Source organism: Halichoerus grypus, chromosome 13, assembly GCF_964656455.1.
Source record: "Halichoerus grypus chromosome 13, mHalGry1.hap1.1, whole genome shotgun sequence".
In the NCBI taxonomy this organism is placed as follows: Eukaryota; Metazoa; Chordata; class Mammalia; order Carnivora; family Phocidae; genus Halichoerus; species Halichoerus grypus.
The window spans coordinates 23,065,983-23,078,385 of record NC_135724.1 but is presented as its reverse complement, the minus strand read 5'-3'; the positions used below and the strand labels follow the sequence as shown (position 1 = coordinate 23,078,385).

At 43.4% G+C, this 12,403-nt stretch overlaps 1 protein-coding gene across 2 annotated transcripts in view; it reads left to right on the top strand.

The window, feature by feature from the left end:
- The window catches only part of LOC118518185 (uncharacterized), a 287,064-nt gene that overhangs the window by 118,260 nt on the left and 156,401 nt on the right, over nucleotides 1-12,403 (top strand). The window contains exons 5-6 of one of the 2 annotated variants that reach the window (XR_013443299.1): nucleotides 3,578-3,702; nucleotides 10,411-10,535. The gene's annotated coding sequence lies outside the window, so the exon portion shown is untranslated. The remainder of the gene's footprint in view (nucleotides 1-3,577; nucleotides 3,703-10,410; nucleotides 10,536-12,403) is intronic. The other variant, XR_013443298.1, reaches the window with a different exon arrangement.

The following is a 12,403-nucleotide window of genomic DNA, read 5'->3' as shown; positions in this document are numbered from 1 at the left end:
TTGTCATTCACAGGACCTGAGTGAGGGGCGTTGCAGGTGAAATCCTTCCTTTCTAAAGAAGCAAACTTTTCCCACAGTGCAGAGCAAATAGGTGCCCGATGGGAAGAATTACGGACACTGAGCATGTGGGATGTGGCAGTCACACCCTCTGGGTGATGAATATCTTTTATCCAGATAAATGTACTTATAATTTGTTAGTTTAATTACTACAGGCTTGCAAAGTCTTGAGCCAGTAATTCCTTTCTCAAGAAATTACAGACCTTAAATAATTCTGTGGGAAGACTAATTCTTCACTCTGGTTTTTGGACATTTCTCTGAAACATATTTCCAGAACTCAGCTGGGTGCCATTAACAACTCCCTGGGATGGTTCTGGTCGCATTGTAACCTATAAACCCCTCTTTGGAGTGGCTTCTTTATTTCTAACATTGAAGTGTAAATCTCCTTTCAATAATTACCTTCCCCAGCTCCTTTTAGGATGTGAGAAAGATTTTATCTTTTCCAAACAACCAGAAGTCTTTGTTCCCAAAGAAGAAAGTAAGGGAGCCCTCCCCCAGCTTGACCCCAGTCTGAATCTGAAAGAAGGGTCTGGTAAGGACACAATACTTACTGGAAACACCAACCACTCTTTATCTCTGCCTTGTTCCAAGGTTGGGCACTGAAAAGTTCAAAGTTTGCCCTGGTAAAAAAATGTATGCTTTCTCTCTTACTTTCTAATTTCTGCTTATTTTCTCTGTTTTACTAATGTGTGAGAGCTGGCTTAGCTGGCTTTCTGTCAATAGGAAATCTCTGCTAATTGGCATTTCTCTGCTTTGCAAGCAGAAGGATAACTGATATTCATAATGATATTCTAGAGGCTCTGTAAGATCCTGAAGAATCTCATGAATTCTCAAAAAATGATTGACTTCAGTGCAGAATAATTTTAGTGTCAGGTGTATTTTACGGTTTTCTGATTCACTGCAAATTGGATGTCTGTGTATGGGATATCACTTTCTATTTTACCAAAGTATTAAGTGGAACTCTGTACTCTTTTGGGAGAGATGGAATACAGGACATTTTCAATCTGGAAGCTCTTGGTGTCTGGATAGGAGTCAGGTCTAATGCTTCTTTTATCTTTGGCACATTTAGGAGGTGCTCAGAGCATGTTTATTGGCTAACTGACCAGTGCAGAGACATTGGTAGTATAGGCCTGAACAAAGAATCATCCCCTAGGCAGGTCTGAACCGGAACCCGATATTCTTGTTAAACCTGAGACGTCAGATAGATGGGACTAGAATGGGCTGCAAAAACCTAGGAATCAGGAAAACACACACCGAATGCAGATCAGAACAGATAAAAGACCTAAATCCAGGGGTTTGAGGTATTGAGAACAATTCCACAAGGCAGAAGTACCAAGGTGGACCTTAAATCATGTAGCTTTTGCTGTGTGTGGGGGACCAAGGAGTCACTGCCCGTCACCCACAGTCATGTGGGCCCACGGATGCCGGTATGGAACATAAGACTGCAGACGATTGGTTGCTGAGACTACAGCAAGGCCAAGCATCTGTTTCTTCTCTTTGTGATGGATCCTGACTGTAACAGCCAAAGTGATTATGTGTCAGTGAGCTTTGATGGTTGAGATGGCCGCATCTATCCATTCATCCCTTGCCGCTGTCTGCATGGTTTGCATGCATAGGCAAGACCTAACATCGGTGCCATTTGACTCTAGGCTAAACTCTTACACTCTGTGGGAGAACAGCTATCCTTATGTATTATGAGAGGTAGACTCTATCCTCTAACTTACATTAAGTAACTGACACTTATTGCTCTCACTGGTCAAAGCACCTGTGTAACTGAGAAGAAATGAGAAAGAGTTCGTTGTTCCTGTTTCACATAAATAATTCTGTGTAACGACCTACCCCAAAACTTAGTGCCTTAAAGCGACAGTGATTTATTATTCCTCATGAGTTTAGGGTTGACTGGAAGTCCTTCTGCTGGTCTCCTTGAAGGTGTCTCATATGGCCGCATCCAGGTAGTGGATTCGCTGGCTGGAAGATTTGAGAAGGCCTCTCCCATTTGGTAGGTTGCCTCTTCATTTTGTTGATGGGTTCCTTTCTCTGCAGAAGCTTTTTTTTTTTTTTTTTAAGATTTTATTTATTTGTCAGAGAGATAGCGAGCACAAGCAGGGGGAGTGGCAGGCAGAGGGAGAAACAGGCTCCTTGCCGAGCAAGGAGCCCGACTCATGACTCGGTTCCAGGGCCCTGGGATCATGACCTGAGCTGAATGCTGATGCTTAACCGACTGAGCCACCCGTGCGTCCCTATGCAGAGGCTTTTTAGTATGATGTAGTCCCACTTATTTATTTTGGTTTTTGTTGCTTTTGCTTTTGGTGTCAGATTTAAAAAATCATCCCCAAGACCTATACCAAGGAAATTACTGCCTATGTTCTCTTCTAGGAGTTTTATGGTTTCAGGTCTTATGTTCTAATCTTGGATCCACTGCAAGTTGATTTTTTGTATCATGTAAGATAGTGGTCAAGTTTGATTCTTTTTCACGTGGCTCTCCAGTTTTCCCAACACCATTTATTGAAGAGACTGTCCTTGCCCCATTGTATATTCTTGGTTCCTTTGTCATAAGTTAATTGGCTGTATATGCATGGGTTCATTTCTGGGTTCTATATTCTATTCCATTGATCCAGGTATCTGTTTTTATGGCAATACCATACAGTTTTTTTTTTTTTAGATTTATTTATTTATTTTATTAATTAATTAATTTATTTTTTAATTTCATTTTTAATTTATTTTTATTTATTTTAGGGAGAGAGAGCACATGTGTGTGAGTGGGGGGAGGGGTGGAGGGAGAGGAGAGAGAGAATCCCCACACAGACTCCCCGCTGAGCACAGAGCCTGATGTGAGGTTGGATCCTGTGACACTGAGATTATGACTTGAGCTGAAATCAAGATTTGGCTGCCCAACCAACTGAGTCACCCAGGCACCCCTCAATACCATATAGTTTTAATTACTATGGCTTTGAAATATACTTTGGAATCAGGAAGTGTGACACTTCCAGCTTTGTTTTTCTTTTTCAAGATTGCTTTGGCTATTTAGAGTTTTTTGTGATTCCCATACAAATTTTAGAATTATTTGTTCTTTTTTTGAAAAACACCATTGGAATTTTGATAGGGATTGCACTGAATCCCTAGATTGCTTTGGGTAGTATGAACATTTTAATGATATTGATTCTTCCAACCCATGAGCATAGAAAAATCTTTCCATTTATTTGTGTCTTCTCCAGTTTCTTTTATTAATGTCTTATAGATTTCTATATACAGGTTTTACCCTTCCTTGGCTAAATTTATTCCTAGTTATTTTATTGTTTTTGATGCAATTGTAAATGGGATACAGAGAGGTTTGTGGTTGCCAGAAGTGAGGGGTTGGGGTCTGGAGAAATGGGTGAAGAGGGTCAAAAGGTTAAAAAAAAAAGAGGTGTGGGGAGAAAGCCTCTCTTACATGTCTGGGGTCTGGGTGCTGATTGTCAGCTGGAAAATTCCTCTACAAAGCTCAGTTTCTCTCCCTCTCTCTCTCTCGTCTCATCCCCAGGCCTCTCCATGTGATCCTTATCTCCAGCAGGATAGCTTGGACTTCCTTATAGCATGGCTGCTGGTTTCCCCGAATGCAGAGGGAGAAGCCATCAGGACAAGGCCTTAGCCAGGAACTGGCCCCGTGTAAGTTTGATCATTGTTGATTGTTTAGAGTAAGTCATGGGGTCAGCCCAGTTTCAAGAGAAAGGGAAATAGTTCCCACTTCTTAATGGGAGGAACAGCAAATTAATTGGCAACCATCTTTAATCTATCACATCTCCTTTTATCAGATGCCTGCCCCTCAGGCTGATGCTCCAAGTCAAGCAAATGAGCCTCTTTCACACAAAGTCTGAGTGCCCCTCGTTTGGCCACTTCCACACTGGGCCTTGGGGTGGGTGAGTCTGAGTGCATGAGCCATTTAAGAGACTTTACTCAGATTGTTATAGTCTTATGGATCTTGTGGACATGAGCGCTATTGCATTTCAAAGCTAGCTGTTTTGGGGGCTCATCTCCCAGGTGCAAGTCTTAAAAATTGGGTGTGCACAATGTGGGGTTCAAATCCTTCGCTCCTCAAGGAGAAGTTCTGGGTTTTGTGTTCCCTCCTGACTGTGGGTCACTGCACTGGGGGAGAAGTTTATGGGAAGACGGTCTCTCCTGTCTGCTTGGATATGGACCTTCTCTCATTCTTCTGTTGCATAGGAGTTGCTCAGCCAGTTTTTAGGTATTTTTTTCCAGAGGAAGTTGTTTCAAATGCAGCTGTAGATTCAGTGTGTTCATGGGAGGAGGTGAGTTCAGGATCCTAATCTATCACTATCTCGAACTGGAATATCTCTTTTTAAATAGTTACTGATTGTCAGCCAAAGGGAGAAATACATGAATGTTTATCTTGTAAGTTATGAGGCGTAAGCAAGATGGGTGCAAAATACAGCATCTGGGGCAGGTCAATAAATAGCTTTCTTTTTCCTGATTTGAGGATCCACTGTCATGGGGAGACTGTTGCCAGCAATCTATAATTCAGGGGCAGAGCATCTTTCTGTCAATTGTGCTTTAGTTATCCCCAGCTGGGGATTAAGTGAGCTGCGACATGTAAACTACTTAGAACAGTGTCTAGGACATGGTAATCATTCAATAAATGTAAGCTTATTAGTATTATTGCTGTTATTATTGAAGGGCAATGATTCCTAAAAACAGAACAAAACACGACTCCAAGATTATATGCAACCCACCTTCCTGGTTATGAACATTCTTCCTTGCATTTTAGTTACTCTTTACTTTTGTGTAATATAATTTTAGAGATGTTCACAATCTTAGAGATCATTTAGACCCATTTCTTCATTTCACAGAAAGAGATTTTTTAAAATTTAATTAAAAATTTTTTTTCAAAGATTTTATTTATTTATTTGAGAGAGAGAGCACGGGCATGAGCAGGGGGAGGGGCAGAGGGCGAGGGCGAAGCAGACTCCCCGCTCAGTGGGGAGCCTGGCATGGGACTTGATCCCAAGACCCTGGGATCATAATCTGAGCCAAAGGCAGATGCTTAACCAACTGAGCCACTGACGTGCCCTCACAGAAAGAGATTTAAAGTCAAGCCTGGGGAACTGACTTTGTGTCACACAGCTAGTTAGAGAATTAGTGCCAGATCACAAGACTTCAAGCTTCTAACCAGGAACTCTCTTTACTGCACTCTTGAGTGTAGAATGTTCCAACTCATTTGCTTTAAAAATAAGAGCTGGGGATACAAAGCTTTATTTTGTAGGCATAACACATTTACATAAACGGTTTGGTTTTATATATCAGCCATGTCTTTTGGAGGAAAAAGGGAAAAAGTGGAAAGATGAAGGACATAGAAAACTGGCTAAAGGACAAATCATTAGAGATGAAGATACATACAGAAGGAAAGAAAGAGGGTTAAAAGATGCAAGATGATTTAGTGATAGCTTTTATTGGTAATAAGTGCTCGGATGCTGTTGGGCAGAATTTGTTCTATCTGTCCAACATTCCTTTCCCCCTTGTCTGGCAGCAGCACCCCTGTTACCTTTTTCCAAAATACCCCTCCCCAATTCTAGCCTGGTGGCTGTGATGATTCTGACAATCACATCACCTTATTTTCATGGCTACAAGGATTGCTCCATAATGGGGTGGACTCTTGAACTCCAGTCAAAGACCTTCCCTAGGGTTGATATATATACTCTAGACCAGTGAAAGGAAGGTGTCTTGAGCAAGGTTGGTTTGCTTTCTACCATTTTTAGTGAAATCTGGAATAGACAGAATAGCCATGTCCAACTTCCTTAGAAGATATCTCAGCCATGTCCTCCATCTTCATATATCCTGCCATTCCTTTACTCATTTCTCATTTATTAAATATTTAATGACCATTTGCTATGCCCTCAGCACCATAATACAGTCATAGTTCTTTTACCCATGGACCCTACAGTCTGATGTGTGAGATAGACAATAAAAAAGTAAGCAAGTTGAGTTGTAGTAAGAGCCTTGTTATAGAATAAATAATGGCCCCAGAGATGTCCACATCCTAATCCCCAGAACCTGTGAATATGTTACCTTACATGACAAAAGGGACTTTGCAAATGTGGTTAGAGAAGGCTCTTGATATGGGGAGATTTTCCTGGATTATCTGGGAAGGCCCAATGTCATCATGAGGGTCTTTATAAGAGGGAGGCAGGAGGGTCAGAGTCAGAGGAGGTGATGTGAAGGTGGGCACAGAGATAGATTAGAGGATGCTGTGCTGCTGGCTTTGAAGCTGAAAGGGGCTGTGAGCCAAGGAATGCAGGCCCCCTCTAAGACCTGGAACCGGGAAGGACACAGATCCTCCTCTGAAGCCTCCACAAGGAATGTAGCTTTGCTGACACCTTGACTGTAGGACTCCTGACTGTCAGAACTGCAGGAGGATATGTTTGTATTGTTTAATCACTAAGTCTCTGCTATTTTGTTGCAGCAGCAATAGGAAACTAATACAAACCTCAAAGGCAAAGAGCGAGTTGCATAGAAGAATAATGTGAGGAAACTTATTAAGATTGGGGGGTTAGTGGGGCACCTGGGTGGCTCAGATGGTTAGGCATCTGCCTTCGGCTCAGGTCATGATCCCAGGATCCTGGGATCGAGCCCCGCATCGGGCTCCCTGCTCGGCGGGAAAGCCTGCTTCTCCCTCTCCCACTCCCCCTGCTTGTGCTCCTGCTCTCACTATCTCTCTCTCTGTCAAATAAATAAATAAAATAAAATAAAAAAAAAGAAAAAAGATTGGGGGGTTAGTGAAGACCTTTCTGGAAACTAATATTTTGGCTAAAGAACTCATCAAAGAGAAGGAGCCAAGCTTCAAAAAAGGTAGGGTGTTGAGAATTGCATCCAGAGAAACAGTGCTAGAGAAGACTTCACAAGTGGCAGTTCTGTCTGTTACAGCAACTGAAGACAGGTGGGGCATCAGATGATGCTGATTCATGGACTCCAGAGCCTACTGCTCAGAGTTTCATTCTTCCCTTCTCCTCGACTTCCCAAGTCCTTTCCCCATCTTCCCATCCAGCTCCAACTGTGTCGTTGCCCCAGGCCTTCCATCACCTTAGCAGCTTTCTGCATCTCCCTCTACCTCCCAAACTCTGCTCCCTTCCTTGAACTGGGGTCCCTGGACCTCTGGAGACCTCCAGATTTATCTTTGGGGAGGTATCCTCAGATTTCACAAAAATGTTTCTTCTTTCTTTCTTTCTATTTTATTTTTTAAAGTAATCTCTACACTCAATGTGGGGCTCAAACCCATGGTCCTGAGATCAAGAGTCACACACTTTTCTGCCTGAGCTAGCCAGGGGACCCCAAAATGTTTTAATTTCAATAATAAGTTTTAAAATAGCATATGCTTAGGCCATCATCTGGGTGCATCTGTTTGTGTTTCATTTTAAGATTTCGGTGCCTCAGGTGCCATTTGAAGGCCAAATGAGGTCCAGGCAGGGCACATAAGCATTGGTTTTGAAAGAGGTTGCCCAGAAAAGAGTAGAAGGAAATGAAATGATTAGAGGGCACGTAGCTGAGCTTGAACAGCAGCGGGTAGCACCATGCTGGCCTTGTGAGCAGATCTGTTCGGTGGATTCATTCTTTCTATGCACTTACGTGTAATACTTCACTACCACTAAGTGGATTTGAAAACAGACCAATGGAGGGGCGCCTGGGTGGCACAGTTGGTTAAGTGTCTGCCTTCAGCTTAGATTGTGATCCCAGGGTCCTGGGATCGAGCCCTGCATCAGGCTCCACACCCAGCACGGAGTCTGCTTGAGATTCTCTCTTTCCCTTTCTTTCTGCCCCTCCTGCTTGTGCTGTCTCTCTCTCTCTCTAAAATAAATAGCTAAAATATTTTTAAAAAAGAAAATAGACCAATGGAGATCTTTCCCCCATTTTTTTTGTTAAATTGATTTACTAATTTTATTATTTTTTGCACAAAGCCAATCACCTCAGAGATTCATTTTGCAACTCTATCATTATTAGCTTCACGTTTTTGCTACCTGAGCTGAAGAGCCCCAATTTCACAATGGCACTGTTTTAAACACCTTGCCTAATAGTGAATTCCTGTTCCACCCCATGTCACTTCCTCCCTCCCTAAGGCCCCATGTGTTGGTCTCTCTCAGGACTCTGCACAAACCCCACCTCCTCCTAGAAGCCCACCTTGACTTCTCTGGCCTGTCCCGAGCGCCTTCTTCTTTGAGCTCTGGTGCTCTCTGACTAATCTTCCCTTCAATACTCATCAAGCCATTTGTTTTCATTGCAGGGTTCCACAAGGGTTTACTGATCACCAACCTGCTCTCTTCCTCTCCCTCCCCATGCTGGCCCCTGTTGCTGGCCAGGGTCCCTCCATCCCACTGGGGTGCAAGGCTTGAAATGATGGAACCAGAGCTGTGCAAGTGGAAACACATTAATTGCCCAGGAAGTGTCTTACAGTTTTCATTTTCAAAAATCTCTCTTGGTGTAAAAGTGCCCCACAACCTCCTCTGGTCACCAGTCGTACTGATTTGTGTTCACCCTTTCAGACTGCCAGGTCCGACTGGAGCTAATAGAGTTGGTTCACAAGCATATTTGTCAGAAACAAGAGCTTCTCAAAGCACGATCTTGCTTTTCTGTAAGTAATGTCCTCCTTCACCCCCCTGGGCGTTTCCCTGAAGACTTCCCACAGGCTTTAGGGTCATCACCCCAGCAACCCAGAAACTTCAAACTGTCCTTTGGCTCCTCTTTGGGAGACTAGCCATGAGCTCTGATGGTGCTGAATGGAAGATTCTTTCTCCGGAGCAGGCAGTTTGCGACGTGTGTGCCAACAGCTCCCCTCAGGTTAATTTCAGGGATATTTGGAAGCTGTCATGATCCGAGCCCTTTGTGAAACCGCACTCAGAAATGGTTGATTACGGTACAAATCTCATCCGTCACTTTTAGCCTAAAATCCATAGCTCTCCGTGGCTGTAAGATTTGGTTCAGTTTTCTTTTGAATTTTTAAAAAATTATTCAATCTTGAGATCATTGTAGATGTACATGCAGTTTTAAAAAACAACATGAGAGCCCTGTAACTTTTACCAAATTTTCCCCAACTGTAACTCTTGCAAAATTAGAGTACAGTATCCCCCATCCAATATTGACGTCCTGCAGAAGGGGTGAGGTGCCCCTGGCAGAAGAAGGTGGGTGCTCCTCCTGGCCCCCACGTGGTCTCCACTGACACTACACCCTGATGGGCAATGTGGTCCCAGTCTCTCTGACAACTCCCTGTGTCGGATGTGAGGTGTCTCATTCTAGCCTGACCGAGGTGGAATCTGGCCTCCTTACTCAGCCTTTGCTGGCGTAGGTGGCCCTGGGCCACGGTGTTTTCTGTGGTGTTTGGCTCTAGCAGAGCAGTTGTGACCTAAAAGCTGTCTTTCTAGGCTGCCCCTTTCCTGTCCCTTTGGCTAAGGAGCATGCGTTTGCCAAGGCTCTTATTATCTGCACCCCATGGCATTTCTGGGTTGCCAGGTACATCAGCCTCAAGTCTGGGGTATGTGAGGCTGAAAGAAACAACAACAAAAGAAATCCAGTGAACTCATCACTGGGTCATTCCTTGGGGCCTGAGGTCCCTCCCTGGTCTGCCTTTTCCTCTCCACTTTTCAGAGCCTGATGTATTATATCCAGGGGTTTTCACTGTACTTAGTGGGAGGAATAGGAAAAACACATGGAGTCCATCTTTTTGGATGCAAAAGTTCCCAGTGTCTTTTTCTTTTTTGAACACAAAATGTCATCATCTGTCCTCTGCTGACCTCTTGTCACCCCTGCTTCGTGCCTGAGGCTCAGATCCCAGCTTCCTCTGAAACAGCCCTGCCACCGCCCCGAGGTCCTTTTGCCCACACCACCACTGCTACGAAAGATAAACACCTAGTGCATGCCAGGCCCTGTATGGGTAATGATTATGAGTTAAGTACTATTATTATAGAGGTGAAGAAACTGAGGCCCAAAGAGATTAGGCAATTCGCTTCAGGTCACCCAGCAAGGAAGCTGCAGAGCCCGGATTTGGATCCAGGCAGCCTGGTTCGGAAGCCGCCTGACATCCAGTTCTGGTTAATCCAACTTCAGTGGGCATCAGCATCCCCTGAGGGCTTGAAAGCACAGATTGCTGGGTCCACCCCCAGAAATTTGGATTCAGTCAGTCTGGGATGGGGTTTTGAGAATTTGCATTTCTAACAAGTTCCTCAGGGATGCGGATTCTGCTTTCTGGAAACCGCACTTTGCAAACTAGTCACCTTTCTGCCTTCTTCCCCCCAATTTGTTCTGCTAATTGCTCCCCTGCCTTTTTGATTCAGTACAGGTATGAGCTCACCCGATTTGACCTCTTCTTCCTTCCAGCCTCAGATATTCCTTCCGAGCTCCCTTAGCAGTCTCTGTATACCTTCATCATCGTCGTTGCCACATTATCTGGAGATGATCTGTTTGGCTCGTTTCCATCCCCTGACCCCCTTGAGGGCAGAGAGGTTAGTGCGGAACAAGTATATATTATTCATCTTTGTAGAGTCACTTGGGGTGATGTTGAAAAGAGATTCCTGAAAAGAGATTCCTGGGCCCAGCCCCCTGAGTGTCTGAGTCAGTAGATCTGGGGCGGGGCTCAAGAATCTTCACTTTAAACAAACAACTTACACAATTCCCATGCAGTTGACCTACTTTGAGATACTGACCTAGAACTTTGCATTGTGTTTGGCACTAAGTGCTCAATAATTCTTTATTAATTGGATTTTACTGATCTCAACTTTGAAGTGAAATGGTAACCCTCGATCTCCTTTTCTGTGCCACGTAACCACCATGACGGCAATTTTTGTGCTTTTTCTTCCAAAACCTAAGGGGCACGTCCCTTGTACTACCTCGCCCTCCCCCACAAATTCTTACTTTCTTTCCCTCTTCAATCACAACTCAGATTCCCACGCTTCAGCTGCTCTCAGCTAGCTGTTGAAGCCACCTGGCAACATTTAAACACTTTGTGTCAAGGGGACCCTTTTTAAATTTTTAAAACATTGAGACATAACTTGCCTAGAGTAAAGTGCATACATCTTAGGTGTTCAGCCTGATGAACTTATGAATACACCTTTGTAACCACCACCCGATACGGGACATTTCAACACGCAGAAGGTCCTGTCTTGACCCCTTCCACTAAACACACCTCCTCTAGGGCACCCTGGTTCTGACTTCTGTCACCACACATCAGTTTTGCCTGTTCTTGAACTTCTCGTAGATGAAATGGTATAAAACGTACCCTTTTGTATCTGGCTCTTTGTGCTTCGCATTGTGTATGTGAGATGCATTTATGTCTTTGTATATAGCATTAGTCCTTTTTCACTGCTATGTTGTATTCTGTGTTGTGAATATAAAACAATCAACTATTCTTAGGTTGGATATCTTTTTTTTTTGCTTGCCTCATTTTTTATTGTGATAAAATATATATAGCATAAAATTTACCATTTTAACCACTCTTAAGTGTACAATTCAGTGGCATTAAGTACCTTCACATTATTGTATAACCACCACCACCATCCATCTCTAGAACTTTCTCATCTTGCTAAATAGAAACTCTGTCCCCACTGAACACAACCCATTCACCTTCTTTTAGCTCCTGGCAACCGCCATTCTATTTGTTGTTTCTATCAATTTGACTAGTCTAGGTACCTCATATAAGTGAAATCATATAGTATTTGTCTTTCATAAGTGGTTTATTTCACTTAATGTCCTCAAACGTAGCATTTGAAATGTCCCCATTTTGGAGCATGTCTTAGGATTTCCTTTCTTGTTAAGGCTGGGTGATACTCCATTGCATGGATATAACACATTTTGTTATCCATGCATTTGTGGGTGGACTTTCAGGTTGTTACCACTTTTGGCTGTTGAGATATTTCTTCTTTAGTTTCAGGGTGTCCAAGGCAGGTCGATGGTGGCCCAGAAGAGTATATGCATGCAGATTCCTAGGGCCATGTGATAACTGGGGCATTCACTGGATTATCATTCCTTGGAGATCCTGCAGCTGGAAGAAAGTGTTAGCTGGCATTTGGGAAACAAAGCAGGCGGATCCAGAGCCTGAGAAGCATGTCAAGTGATATGCCGCTCTGTAAACATGCAGAAGAGAGAGTGGAGAGTGAGCAGGGGTTGAAAATAGATATTGGTGAGTCTAGCAGCCAGTTGGTTGGAAACCCCTGGTACGGTTGCTATACCATTGATACGGTATGGCTATGAAAGCCAATTATATAGTGGGCATTTCACTTTCTTTGTTACATGATTTAAGGTCCTTAAAAAAAAAAAAAGATTTTATTTATTTATTTGTCAGAGAGACAGGGAGAGAGAGAGAGAGAGTGAGCAC